We start from the raw sequence: 15,582 nt of genomic DNA, 5'->3' as shown, positions 1-15,582 counted from the left end.
ATGCAATCTCTCGATGGGAAAGCATTTTCAAGTTAAAGCTGTACACTTTCTTGCAAAGACTCTTCTCTGGTGAAAAATCTTTCTACATTTCTTTCTTTTCCGTCTTTTCAGGTTTGGTTAATTATGATGTGACATATATGATGTGATGTAGCGAACGACAGCAATTGAATTATCTGCAAAATATTGAATATCTATGTTTAAATTCCACATTTTCAAAATAACTTGGATTGTAGTCATTGATATACATTGAATCTTCGGTTCGATTCGGTTATTGTATGCCTTACAGCTGTCAAGAAACTATTTACTCTTTCTTTATAAATTATATGACATGGGAATCGAAAATGAAAATATTATAAAATTCCCCTTTTCACTTGTATTTTAGCCAATAGTATTTTCCACATGGATAAATTTGAAACCGTAAATCTTGTTGTCTCAAGCTCCTTTCTCGTCCTTCTCTTGGAATGGCACATGTAACATATTGTTTGATGAAAGACAAAGCAGTTTCATCAGCATCAGTTCTAAATTTTGGAGCATTCTTAATCCATAATATCCTGTGTATAAGAGGAGCCCCTATGGCTTGGTACTCTTTTCGCCAAAAGAAAATAGTAACTTCTCCAAGAGGAGGAAAAATGTTATTGCAGATAAATGACATCATACTTTGAAACCTATGGTTAAAATACATTTACATAATCCAAGGAACAGAGGGGCATATCAACAAGTGGCAGCGATAATTATTGCTGGCCGCGTGTAGCGTGTGGAATCCTTAAGCCGTCTATCGCCGGATTCTATCGCCCGGTTAGCACACTATCGGCAACATGCATCGCTGAGGCAATAGAAATCCAGGCAATATCGGCTATAAGCGGCAACATCGCAGGATTACCTGCGATAAAAAACCGAGTTAGAAAACAACATTACTGATAGGGAGATATGGACTTAGCATATTAATCCACCTCCCATGATAAACATGGGCAAATCAGAAAATTAGCAGGAGTAAGAAACCTGCAATATAGCCGGTTAGCGCTAGATTTAATATCGCTTGGCCGGTTAGCGATTCCCTTGCTGATAGGGAGAACTTCTGTTAGCGACTAATATTGCTGTATTTCACACAGGAATGCCTACCCCGCATCTCATTAGCAATTCGAGGCGAGGTGAAAAGATAATGTGCGCTACTTCATGGATTCACGTGGGGAATTTGGGTAATTTCACGTTCCTCAGAGAACACTGAATTGCCAAAAATTCCACGATCCCCGGCTTATAGGAATCTTTTGCTTGTTTGCGCTTTCAAAATCTGTGTTCGCAAGATATTTCCCCCCGAGCACGCAAACATTATTCCTGAACAGGAAAAAAACATCGGGAACGAGCGGAACAAGCAATTGCACCTGTTCACGGAACTCTGCGCCTGCTCACAGAATTTTTTTTTCCGTTTCGTGGAGCTTTGCGTAGCACGACTATGCAAATTCCACCCACCCCTACTCATTTTCCTCCCTATCTACAACAACAGTTTCAATATTTTCCTAAAATCTAAAGGTAGGTATACAACTCTTCGTTTCGGGCCTCTTTGTAAATCTGTTTGTGGCAGCTTATCTGTTTTAGGCTCCATACGAATTATGGCTTGAAATGGGTGTACAGATTGAATAAGAATGGACTTGTATGCATTTAAAACTGCCAGTTCCTAAGGAATAGCTACCAACTCTAAGTTGATATATACTGCTCTAGCTGGCATATTGTTCTCTTCTAATTTGTTGTAACAGTATTTACAAATAACTTGATCAGCAGACAACTCAAACTGGCCTTCTACCAACAAATAAGCACAACATTTTTACTTTTTAAATATAAATCAACATTCCTAGGTTGACTTCTATAACGAGTATGTCACCCAAAAAAAAAACATAGTTTGGTTTTTCACATGAAACTGTCTTACACTGTGTAATTTCTTCAGCAATCTCATCAATACTTATCAAGCTCTCACTTTCTCTACACTCGTCTTGCGAACCAAAAAAACAAAAACTGTATATTATCACAAACTTGTTGTACATCTGATACTGAACCTCGCGAAAGAGCTGTGTTCATTTCACTTAAACATAATGCAGGGAATTTTACATAGTAGAGCCTCCTTATTAACTTCTGCTTTTCTGGTGGTGTACTGCTAACATTCTCAAATGACGAAAAGTACTTTTACACACTTTTCTTGAAAGACAAGCCAGAGAATGACCCTGCAACTTATTATATTTTCTTATTTTATATGGATCTAGTCCTTGTAACATCTTAATCTTTTGTTTAAGATTTTTTTTGCATACTCAATCAAATTCGCAATATGTCATTAGATTCCTGTTGAATACTGCAAGTACTGCTACAATCCCAAGTATATACTGGAGCTAATGGATGCTTTCCTTGAACTTCTTCAGCTATTACTTCTTCCACACTCCTAACAATCATTTTTTCCTTTGGAATGGGGCAATCATCTTTAATCTCATAGTATCAACCACTAGTATTAAGTGCATGTACTAATGTGTTCTTTTAAAAGTAGCTTTTTTCATTAAAGAAAGGCTCAAGACTAGAAGTGTTTAGGAAAGGTTTTACTAAGGTTAGTTCTATTAAAAAGTTGTTTTCCTCTTTCATAAACACCATTGTTTTATCCAATGTTCTCATTCTCTTCAATATTAATATTAATGTTCTTTTTAATTTAAAAGCAGTATCTACTACACTTTCAATGTGTTGCTTCTTCTTATATGCTGCTGATTTTATTTTATACTTTTTAAAATGTTTTAATACATTTTGAATTTCTCTACTTCTAAACATTCTTATACATATTTCTTTATATTGTTTTTGTCTTCTTGTAATATGTGTATTTTTTCCAAAACTAATGTTTTTTGCCATTAAAAATCTTCCTCTACTTGTGCTTTGTTGTAAAACTTTTCTTTTTCCTTTCATTATTATTCTATTTCTTTATTCTCTCTACAACTGTTCTAAAGAAACGGTTTAGTGCTCTTACCAGAACAGACGTTATCCTTAGGAACATTTTGAACATTTTCTAATACACTCTTTTTACTTTAAGTAGATTTGTTTTTTTGTTGTCTTCTCTTTTCATGTTTTCTTGCCATCTTCAATTTGTGATCCAAAGAAAATAATTTTCTAAAAAACAAAAAACTGTTTCAACAGTTTATTACATGAATTAACAATTTTAAATTAATCACATATCAATATTCATATAAACTAGTGAGCAATTAATTACAATTACATTGCGATTTTCTTTATTAAAAATAAAAAAGTATAGAAACAAGCAAGAGAAGTGCAGAAAAAGGAAAAAAGGTGCTGAAAGAAAGGGACATAAAAAAGTTTTGCAACACTGAGAAGACATACAAAAAGAACAACACAGCTACTAAAAAATGTGAGAAATACAGAAATAGGCAACACAGGTTCATAAACAGACAATAAGGGTGCACAAAGAAACAGCAGAGGTGCACAAACATGAAAGAGAACTGCACAAAGAAGAAGAGAGATGCAAAAAGAGACAAGAGAAGGTCAAAACAGGGAAGATGGGTGCACAAAAATGCAAGAGGGGTGCCAAAAGAAGCAAGACATGTGCATAAAGAGGCAACAGAGATGCTGAAAGAGGCAGGAGGAGTGCATAAAGAATCAAGAGATGTGCAGAAAGTGAGGTGCAGAAAGACGGGAGAGAAGTGCAGAAACATGCAATAGAAGTGTTGAATGAGGCAAAAAAGGTGCAAAAATGAAAAAGATGGCTTCAGAAAAAAGCAAAAGAGGTGCAGAAAGAAACAAGAGAAGTGCAGAAAGAAGAAGCAGAGGTGCAGAAACAGACAAGAAGGATCCTGAAAGAGACAAGAGAAGTGCAGAAAGAAGAAACAGAGCTGCAGAAAGAGGCAAGAGAAGTTAACAAAGAAGCAAGAGAACTCCAGAAATTCAAAACAGCAATCTTTGCAATGTTACTGTTCGAAGTCTCACCATATTCCTGAAATCATGCATCCATGCATCTCTACCTTTTACTGGAAGCATTATACATAATAAAAACATATACATACTTGTGTTCCTGTACTGCACACGTGTAGCATCTTCAGATGCATAAAACATGTCAATACGTCTGTAAGTAGACACATACCTCAGTCACAAAACCATGTAGACCTTTGAACTTGAAAAAACTGCACTTTCCATTCAAAGCAAACACCTACAATTATACGACATATTCCAATTATACCTTTCCACATACTCATACAAAATAGCCTAATCACTAATACACCTACCAAAATGTCTTGAACAATATTTTTCTCTTTCAGCTTCAAAATTCAGCAACTACTAAGAGTGTTGGACCTAGCTAAATATAAAGCAGCCAGCATTCACGTTTCATTTGCAGCTTCACTATTTAGAGATTGCTAAGAGTTTTGGGCATAGCCAAATATAAATTACAAACCCTTTGCATGTCACCAAGTCTCCACATATTCCTGAAAGCATGCATGCCTGTGTGTCTGCCTTTTGTTAGTGACATCATACATAAAAGAAGCATACAAATACATGTATACTTGTGTTTGATAGGTCTACCATCTTCAGATGCATAACACCTGTGAAAATAGATGTATAAGTAGAGACATACAACAGTCATAAGACCATGCTGTCCTTTCAACTTCACAGACTGCACTTTCCATTTCAAGCGCACACCTACATTTGTATGCAGTATTTCAAGTGTACCTTTCCACAGACTCATACAAAGTAATCTAATCACTAATCCTCTGCCAGCATGTCTTAAACCTCACTTTTCCCTTGCATCTTCATTATTCACCGACTTCTCTGAGTGTTTGGCCTAGCCAAACATAAAGCAGCAACCCTTCACATGTCACTGCTGTAAGCCTCACCATATTCCTGAAAGCATTCATGCATGTGTCTGTGCCTTTTGCTAGTGGCATTATACATAAAAGAAACTTACAAATAGATGCATACCTGTGTTTTTTTGTTTCTAGGATCTCCAGATGCATAACACGTGTCAAAATACATGAACAAGTAGACACATACCTCAGTCACAAGACCATGCAGTCCTTTCAACTTGATAGACTGCACTTTTCATTCAAAGCGCACACCTAAATTTTACGGCGTACTTCAAATGTACCTTTCCACATACTCATACAAAGTAGACTAATCACTAATCCCTCTGCTAGCATGTCTTAAACCTCACGTTTCCCTTGCAGCTTCATGATTCAGCAAATACTCGGAGTGTTTGGAGTAGCTAAATATTAAGCAGCAACCCTTTGCATGTCTTTGTTGTAAGTCTCACCATATTCCTGAAATCACGCATGCGTGTGTCTGTGCCTTTTTCTTGTAGCATCATACATAAAATAAACATACAAATAGATATATGCCTGTGTTTAATAGATCTACGATCTTCAGATGTAGAACACATGTGAAAATACATGTACAAGTAGACACATACCTCCGTCACAAGACCATGCAGTCCTTTCAACTTACCAGACTACACTTTTCATTTCAAGACATCACCTAAAAGTACACGTTGTACTTCAACTTTACCTTTCTAAAGACTCATACGAAGTACCATTATCACTAATTCATCTACCAAACCAGACATATTACTATGCACAACATATTTCAATCTTTATTTGACTAAAATAAAGCAAACTAAAATGCACATTTGTACATTTTGTAACATACTTCAATCTAATCTTCTCTAATCATTTGTAAACTTAAAAAAATGCATTTTAAAGTTAAAAATATTACTACAAAGACTGAAGCACTACTACACAATACATAACACACCTTACAAATGTGTAAATCACCTCTGCAATAGTATTGCAGAATGTGAAATATCAGAAACTCATGAAATATTTTCATTCTCACACAATAAATGTCATGCAGCACTCTCAATAAGGTAACACCATTAATGGCAAACTTTCCCTCTTACTTCATTATTTCAAATTGTGAAACACATTTCTATTGGTTAGACATATTAACCCCTTCTAACTGTCTTCTAAAAGTGCCAGAACTGGTTCTCTAATTTTCTGAAGTCAACACTCCACTGCAGTGGCACAGTGTAGCTTCGCGATGGTGCTACAAAAACTTACGAGAGTTCACAAACCTATTTCCAATAATACTACATTCATTTTTTACAAACACACTACTTCTAAACATAAAACTGATTTGGGAAAACTCTCTTTAATAGCATATCACTTATATTTAAATTACCATTTTTATATTTTAATATAACAGTTAAGTTTCAACCCTTCCCCCACTCAGCTTAATGCCAGTTTCCATAGTAACAGTTTCTGCAACATTCAACTGTACTGGCAGGTCACAAGTTCACCATATCTTCAAGTTCAGCACAGTAGCTTCCAAATGAAAATAGCAGGTTTTGGTTGACTTCTGCAAAATATTACCTTATCCTATCTACTGTACCTTTAAAAAAAAAAATAATTACCGATCACAAACATGCTTCTTCAGGAAAGTAACATGCCTCCTATTTTTGAGTAAACAATGTTGATGATCAGACAATCAGTTATCGGTTTTCTCAAAAAGAGCATTATCGCCACCATTCTAGATACATCTCATTCTTCCCAGCTACAGACATCTTTTGATTACTTCTAGACATCCCTTCAAAATGCTTACAGTGTGGATTGTAGGGCAGAGCTATGTTTTCTGGTGCAAACGGTTTGCTGATCGCAGAGGTATTGACAAAGCCCTAGGTTTGCAAAATGTGGATATTAAATGGTTTGCACACAGAGGATCAAAGTGGCACCAATTGATGCCTTTGGTTAAAATCTGTTTGCATCTCCAATCCTCATGCTTGTGCACTGTGGTGGCAATGACTTTGGCACATTGACCTGGGTTGGGCTGGAAATGCTATTGAAGGATACCTTTGCACAATTGATGTTGCTTTTGCTTCAGACTGTCTATGTATACTCTAATATATGCCAAAGACAGCAATGGAAGTGGTCAAATCAATTTTATTTACAGATTGAGAAAGCTGGGAAGAATGTCAATCAAGCTGTTTCTACTTACCTCTGAGATCATAGAATGGGCACCATCTATAACAACCATCTACGTTGTGATATTCATGACATCTACAGAAGTGATGGAGTGCATTTCACAGATGAAGAGAACAGAGTTTTTCTCAACAACCTCAAGCTGCACACCTGCACTTACATGTAGCTCCAAGAAAGTCATAATGAAAACAATGGCTCTTTTTAGAGCGAACCTATAACCCAACACTGAATCTTATTAATTGTTTAACATACTTTATCTCCTCATCACATAGGTTCTAATACCCCATAGAGCAATCCCGCTCATTGAATAGATGAAGGAATAGACCGTAACTCACATCCTCAACCTATTACTTCGCCTCATCCCCCAATGGCTGATGGAAACAGATGACCAAGCGATTGCATTATCTTGGAATGTCACAGGCTTACAGAAGAAACTAACATATCCCCTCCGGTTAGGCTTTGTAGAGAAATGTAATATTCTTTGTCTCCTGGAGACCTGGGCAGAAGACCCTATGCATATTAGTGGATACCTACCATACTGCAGCAGTACAATCTCAACATATGGGACCTACAGGAAGACTAATCACGTATGTATCTAATTATATGAACACTAATAGGATAATTTTGGCAATTTCTGATACCTACTACCAACTAATTATCATTGAAACAGATACAAATCATTGTACAGTCATGATAAATGTATATAATAATGCTTCGTCAGACCAAAACTTGGTACCGATCTTCAAGAAAAGAGATTGACAAAAACCCTGCTTGTTTTTTTTTTTATTTCAAATCATTTTTATTTTTCAGAACAGAAATAAAAAGTACAAGACAATACAATAAGGAGCAAAGAAGCATAAGAGATATTACAAACGATTCTCCAAGTACAAAGATCTGATTATGCTAGACTCATTAGTGTAGCAGACAAACCTAAATAAGGAAAAAGAGACATTAACGAAATTCAGTGGTCATATATTTACATATATAGAAATACATTCGCAGTTGCATAACCATCAAGTAACACGCATAGGATCTCATCTCGAAGGTTTGCTGACTAGAACAGTTCGGCTTGAGAAACGGCGTGCCCGTAGACCTATTTAAAGCCAATTTGTTGCTATGAGCCCCACTGCTGACCCAGGTGATAGAAGCTAGTTGCTTCTCAGGGTTCAATACAACATGGTCAGAATCACTTATGGTACCGATCTTCAAGAAAAGATATTGACAAACACCCTGCTTGTTATCGGCCAATATAACGCCTTGATTCTCTGGTTGAGGTGGTAGGGTGCCTAGAACTAAACAGACCCCAGGACTGGGCTGAGGACAACAATATAATATCTGAGTTGAAGTTTGGCTTTCAGGCAGGCTGGGGTACGGTCGAGCAGGGATTAAACCTACACTTGTTAATGGAAAGTTTGCAGTGGCCAAACAGGGCAGATTATATCTGGCCTTTGTTGACCTAACTGCAGCTTTCAACTGCATTGAACACGATAAAGTATGGACCATACTGGCCAATATGGGTGTGGAACTCCCACTCCTACACTTTCTGAGACAGCTATATATGAACATGAGAGCTAGGGTAAACCTTGGGGTAAAAGGTGAATGCATGGCTTCATTCGGCGCACAGAAGGGGGTAGGTAAGACAAGGCTGTGTCCTGGCATAATTTCTATTTATGATCTACACCGATGGATTGCGACAAGAATTAGCCAAACAGTGCCACGACTTGCAGCAAATTGACAGATGCCCTGTACAGTCTTTCTCTATGCCAACCTCGCCCTTTTGATGTCCCACACACAATTGGGGCTCCAACGGTGGTTAACGTTTTTCACCACATATGTGCAGAAGCTGTCTCCGAGTAAATATATCAAATACATTTATCATGAAGTGTGGAAGAGGGAGCACTCAGTGCAGAGGCATATATATAGACAATAAAACAATAGAACCCACAAATACATTTCCCTATTTACGAATACTTTTTGATCATAAGGGAACATGGTCTTAGGAAATTAAAGCCAGGAAGCTTTGATTCCTGAAATCTACAACTGCCCTAGCGAATTTGGCATGGAAAGTAGGATAAAACCTCCTGGGGAATTGATAATCATTACAAAGCAAAATGCGTTACCACAGCTATTTATGGGGTGGGTATATGGGGTACACTAATGCCCAGCCCATGCAGATGGTGGAAAATGCCTTTCTAAGAGTTCAGCTAGCCGTCCCACATAGTTCTTCCAAAGAAGTGTGTCATGCAGAGTTGGGGTTACTCCCTATAATTGATTTAACAAAAATCCAACCAGTTTTTTTATGGCATAGATACGGACCAACACGAAAACCAACCTCAATAGGGATATCAGAAGAGACTGTCTTGAACTTGAGTTAAACTTGATCTCATGGCTGAAATATATAAATGATTTTATGCATGATTTAGGACATCTATAATACACTGATGATCCAACCTCTACACTCTCTATTACTCAAAAAGACCCTAAAAGGGAGTGTATGACTCCTTTGGAGACATGCAGATTTTCTGCAGAAATAGAAAGGCCAACAGGCCGGTCCAATCAACTGATATTGTCTACATATGGCATGTAGACATCTACCTCTCCTGAGGCGTGAGCCGGGAGATAGATGAATGTGTGAGCCTTGGTTTTTTTTTTAAATAAGAAAATCTCTTGCTATTTGCACTGAACTATTCATTTTATCTGGCACAGCTCTGTTTTAAAGCTTTCATTAAATTATTGGGACCTGTTTTTAAAGATTACTTTTAAAAAACTGTACCTGACTCTGAGGGCTCGCTACCGCGCTGGGTAGCCGGTACTCGCTCTGTTTCTGATCCCGCCGCCATCTTGGGTTGAGTCTAGGCTTTCCCAAGTCTCACACCTGATTCCCTGCTTGTGCGAGCATTGCATAAATTAGGAGGCTGGCGCGAGCGCGGAGCAGACGTGCGCAGCGGGCGCGCCTTGTGCAAGCCCATCTGTGCCCGTCCGCGCTAGTCCTGCGCTCAGCACCAGGACCCCTATCGAGTCTATATCAGGTACACTCCTTCTTTATGTATATTCACGCTCAGATTTAATGGCTATGAATACAGTGGAGACGGATATCAATTGTCTGTGTTTATCGCTATGCACTAGACCTACCTCCTCGGCAATGACCTGCCCTAACTGTAAGGTGAACCTTCCTCTTGTAAAATATCAGTCAGTTAGATCCAGGAGGGATACTAGAGCAGGGGGGCCTAATGTGGCTGTACTTTAGGGGATTCTGCTGAATGCCAGATCACTGGTGAAGCATAGCATTGAATTTGCCAGGCTTATGGAGGAAAGAGAAATAAACTTGGCATTTATTACAGAAACCTGGACTGACGAAGCTTCAGGTCCAGATCTGGTGAAAGCATTTCCATCTGGATTCGCCTGCCATACTTTAAACAGGCCAAATACGAAGGGGGGGATTACTGACAGTCATATATCTTAGCAGTATGAAGGCAACCTCTTGCTCTATGTCTAATTCAGACTGTGAATCCCTGTCTTTCAATCTGAGCCTAGCCCATCATCAAACGCTTAAAGGTATATTGTTGTACAGACCACCCAGAAATAGAAGTTGTTTTATTAAAACAATTGGCAACTTGTCGGAAGAAGCTATTACTACATATACTTATGCCCTTCTGGGGAATATTAATTTTTATTTGGAGGCTACAAACGATCCAGACACAGTGATCCTCACAGATATGATGAAAGGCGTCAGCCTGGTTCAATGTGTAACCACCCCCACCCACAAGGTGGGACATACCCTTGATAGAATATTTACTAATCATTCGGGGCCCAGTTTTACTGGGGTGTTGCCGCTGGTCTGGACAGATCATGCGGTAGTCCAGTTTGAACTGAATCATCTTAATGGGGTAGCCGCCCCAAGAAACAGATCCAATTCCAGGCTTGGAATAAAGTAAACGAGAAGGAATTTCAAGAACTCCTCACATCCTCTGCAGGTTCTATTCCCACTAAACCAGAGGAAGCTACCTTGACCTACACCGAAAGGTTGAAAAATGCATGTAGGAAATTAGCGCCAATAAGAACCATTGTCCCGAAAAGATCATTCCCTTCTGTCCCGTGGTTCGCGGAAGAATTGAGAAACCACAAACTTAAATGTAAGTGTCTTGAACACTGCTGGCGGAGAAAATATAGAGAGGTTGATAAGGAGACATATAAAAAGAGCCTCCAAAGCTACAAACAGCATCTGTTTACTGTCAAACAAAAATATTTTGTTACCAAAATTGACCTGGCCAGAAGCTCATCAAAAGAAATGTTTAGGACCACTTCAAGTCTGGTATTACCATCTCCAGTTAAAATCCATTCTAGTCAGGAACTTTGTGATGGGTTGGCTAACTTTTTTCTACACAAAGTTGAGACTATTTTTTCAGTGTTCAATGATCCTAGAGAGGCTGTTAGTCCTAATGCTAGGGAGGCCCTGAATTCATCCTTTCTACTCTACCCCCCATTGGATGAGTTTACTTCCGTATCAGTGGAATCCACTTATAAGTTACTTCTGGCAGCTCGGTCAGGTTCCCCGGATGACCCCTGCCCAGTGACAGTGGCTCAGCTTGCTGCAAAGCCTATTTCACATGTCCTCACATCAATTTTGAACATGATGTTGGGAACCAGCCAATTTCCTAAACCTGGGAAGGAGGCCTCGGTTCTACCCCTCTTGAAAAATCCAATCTGGATCCTAAAGGTCCAAACAGCTTTCGTCCTATATCGCGTCTTCCTCTACCAACGAAATTGATAGAGAAGGCTCTTAATATACAGCTTAGTGCTTTTCTTCGAGAGACAAACGTTTTGGATCCCACGCAATACTGCTTTAGAGAGGGCACAGCACAGAGTCGACCCTCATTAAAACGACTGAGAAGATTAGGAAGGCTGTGGACCGGGGTGGCAAAGTGGCCTTGGTCCTGCTGGATCTGTCCGCAGCCTTCGACACGGTCCACCACGGTCTCTTGATGGACCGGTTAAGGGCATGTGGGATCCAGAACAAAGCTTGGAAACTAATTCAATCATTCCTCACGGATCAAGTCCAGATGGTGTCTCTGGGTGATTACCAATCCAAACATTTGTGCTGCCTTGCGGGGTCCCACAGGGGTCCTCGCTTAGTCCTATGTTGTTTAACATATACGTCTCCTCTTTGGCCCCACTTATTAGTGGTTTTGGATTTGATCTTATAACCTATGCTGATGACACCCAAATTGTGGTGTCTCTACTACCCGGGCAGGAACTTGGGACTGAGAGGCATTTTCAGGACTGTATGGAAGCAGTAGGCAATTGGATGGGAGACAACTGTTAAAATTGAACTCTGATAAGACAGAGGTGATTTTATTTGGTAATGACCATCATTTCTGGACTCCCAATTGGTGGCCGCCATCGATGGGTTCTCTTCCTACACCTAAGAAGAAGGCTAAGAACTTAGGTGTTATTGTGGATGACAAACTCAACTTTGGAGACCAAATAAATGCAGTTTCATCTAAAACCACATTTGTTATTAAACAATTTAAAAAATGATGCCTTATTTGCTGCTAATTAGTCAACAGACCGTGGTCACTGCTTTGGTCTTATCAAAGCTTGACAATTTTAAAGGCCTGTATTTAAACATTCAGGAACGCTTTATGAACAAGCTCCAAATGCTGCAGTACGCCAAGGTTTGCCTCAATTTCTGGAGGTATAAAAAAACTTAATTGGCTTACCGTGAGAAACAGAGTTTGTTTCAAGGCATTGTGTATGGTCTATAAGGCTCTACATGGTACTGGACCAGAATTTTTAAGAAAATAATTCACATGGTATGCACCAACAAGGAATCTTTGCTTTTCGGGGGCCAAGTTGGCTACCGTGCCAGCCATCAAAAAGGCCACTTGGGGAGGTAAAAGCTTCGTACTTGGGGCAGCGGAGGCTTGGAACGACATTCCCGTTTATATCAGACAGTCTACTGATTTAAAAGCTTTCAGGAAAAGCCTGAAAACATGGCTGTTTGACAAATAGTTCGGTTGGAATTATCACACACTCTCTTTCCCTACCCCTTCTGTTGGTATGTGGGTATTGGAAAGGTAACTAGCGCCAGGACACCTCCGGTTAATCGTGCGCTATATAAGTTATCATAACATAACATGCCTAAGATACATTGACGATATACAGGATTTGTCCTGATCTCGATTTAGGTTTGGTATCTTCCACCAATTATCATCTATAATGAATGATTGCTCAAAAACGCTAAGTGTCGATGTGATGACGTGTCAGTGCAGTCCACAGTTCATGTGGTACTTTTTTGCAAATTCTACTTAGTACAATGAAAGAGTTGGATTTTAGCAATTTTAAAGATACTGGGTTTTAGACAATGCCGTCCTGCATTATTGTTTTAGGAATTTTTATGGAGTGAGGGCTTTACCAGGGCTATATCACGATATCATACATTTTAAATATACATTTTTTGGGACACTGTATAAGATTAGCAGTTTGATCAGGAAATTGTTAAAAACTCATAAATACGTGTGCTCTTATTACTTATACTGGATTTTATTGTTTATACTTTTATGTTTTTTTGCAAAAAATCGAACAAAGTATATTGAATTGAATTGCATGGCTTAATAAATGCCAATACGTATATTTTGTCAGGGCTGTGCCGTACAAGTGATGCAACCCCGATACAAAACCTCAGTAAATGTTCCCTAGACTCTCTGCATTGCATTAAAATAAAAAGTATGTGATCTTGTGCAATAAACATTTTTCCATGTAAAGCACTTCAAAACCCTTGGGTCGCGGTACATGAAATTGCAAACAAACAAAAAAATACACACAGTCCCCAAACTCCAAATTGGTCCCACGGACACACTCTCAGGCGTGTGCTAATGATGGTGGATGTGCACATGGAGAGATATAAGGGGTTGAGGAACAAGCTGCTGGTGGTTCATCTCCAGAGAAGGGATGGAGCCTGCTGGGCTGTAGGAGTCCTACTACAGCCCTCTCCTACTTTGAGTTGCCTGGGAGGATCCCCTACACAGATGCACAGCTCCTAGGGTACCCTGCTCTGGGGTCACCACGCTTCCTTTCCACAGGGTGTGAGACTCCTGGATCAGATCTCAGTGGTGAGGTAAGACATCCCCACATCATTGCTAAAGGGCTCAGTCTGAACATCTGTCTCCGATGGTGACACTCTGGTGCTGCTGTAAGGCCACTGCAGGGAGCTGCCTTACTGCGGCCCTCGAATGGACTCAAGATACTGTCAGAATGAAAATGTCAAATGACCCTGTAGGTAGTGGAAAGGGAGTGCACGAATGGCAAAATGTTATTTTTTTTCTGGCACTTAAAAAATGTCTCACAGCTCATCTGGCATCAAGACGTTTAAGGGGTTAAAATCCATCACCTGCAGTTAACCCTCCAGGGCAGTGGGGAGATGGAGGGGGGCTCACTGAACCTCCTTTTAAGACGTATCGACTTCATTAAGAGTTTTGTGTATTTCAAGCCCTGTCAGGACTCTGAGGTCCCAACAGTGAACCCTTCGAGACCCGACCGCGCCCTGCACCGCTGTAGGGCGCTGAGATGTTTATGGCACACTCAGGGATCTCTCACTGATGCGATCAGCAGCTCATTCAGCCCTATTGCTTTTTTGCATTTTAGCAATTAATGTTTAGCATGCGTTATTTCAAATGTGAGACTGCAAAGTCCAGAACTCAAAGTAAAAAAAATAAAAGGCTTCTAAGAGCTCTTCAGAGGAGGTATATTGTAAATTCAGCTTTTTGGCGCATACAAGACACTGAACTGTCTCTTGGACCCCGGTAATACATCTTACACCTCAGCACACACTTTAGACAAGCTAGCAGGCTTCAAACCTGTGCCCTACAGTTGGCACTAACTCTGCACCCACTGATTCCAAATCCTCGCAAAGGCGAAAACGACTTTAGGGGAAAAGGCGAATCCCAAAAAAAGGTCTGTTTCTGCAAGATCAGTAACGGGTAAAGAGACAGAGTCACAGGTCTGCTGCTTCTAAGTCTGTGAGCAAAGTTGTTAACTGCACAATGCATTGGTGCCCTTAACATAACAGTCTCCTGAGCATCTGCATGCATCAAACCGAACCAAACACTGCTCTCGGTATCAAACTGCAACATGCGCTGCTGTCTCCAACAAACTGCAACATGCACTGCTGTCTGTATCAAACTGCAACATGCACTGCTGTCTGTATCAAACTACAACATGCACTGCTGTCTGTATCAAACTGCAACATGCACTGCTGTCTGTATCAAACTGCAACATGCGCTGCTGTCTCTATCAAACTACAACATGCACTGCTGTATGTATCAAACTGCAACATGCACTGCTGTCTGTATCAAACTGCAACATGCGCTGCTGTCTCTAACAAACTGCAACATGCGCTGCTGTCTGTATCAAACTGCAACATACGCTGCTGTCTGTATCAAACTGCAACATGCACTGCTGTCTGTATTAAACTGCAACATGTGCTGCTGTCTGTATCAAACTACAACATGCGCTGCTGTCTGTATCAAACTACAACATGCACTGCTGTCTGTATCAAACTGCAACATGCGCTGCTGTCTGT

This window comes from Lissotriton helveticus, chromosome 1_1 (assembly GCF_964261635.1).
Source record: "Lissotriton helveticus chromosome 1_1, aLisHel1.1, whole genome shotgun sequence".
Classification (NCBI taxonomy): Eukaryota; Metazoa; Chordata; class Amphibia; order Caudata; family Salamandridae; genus Lissotriton; species Lissotriton helveticus.
Note: the sequence above shows the minus strand (reverse complement) of the source record.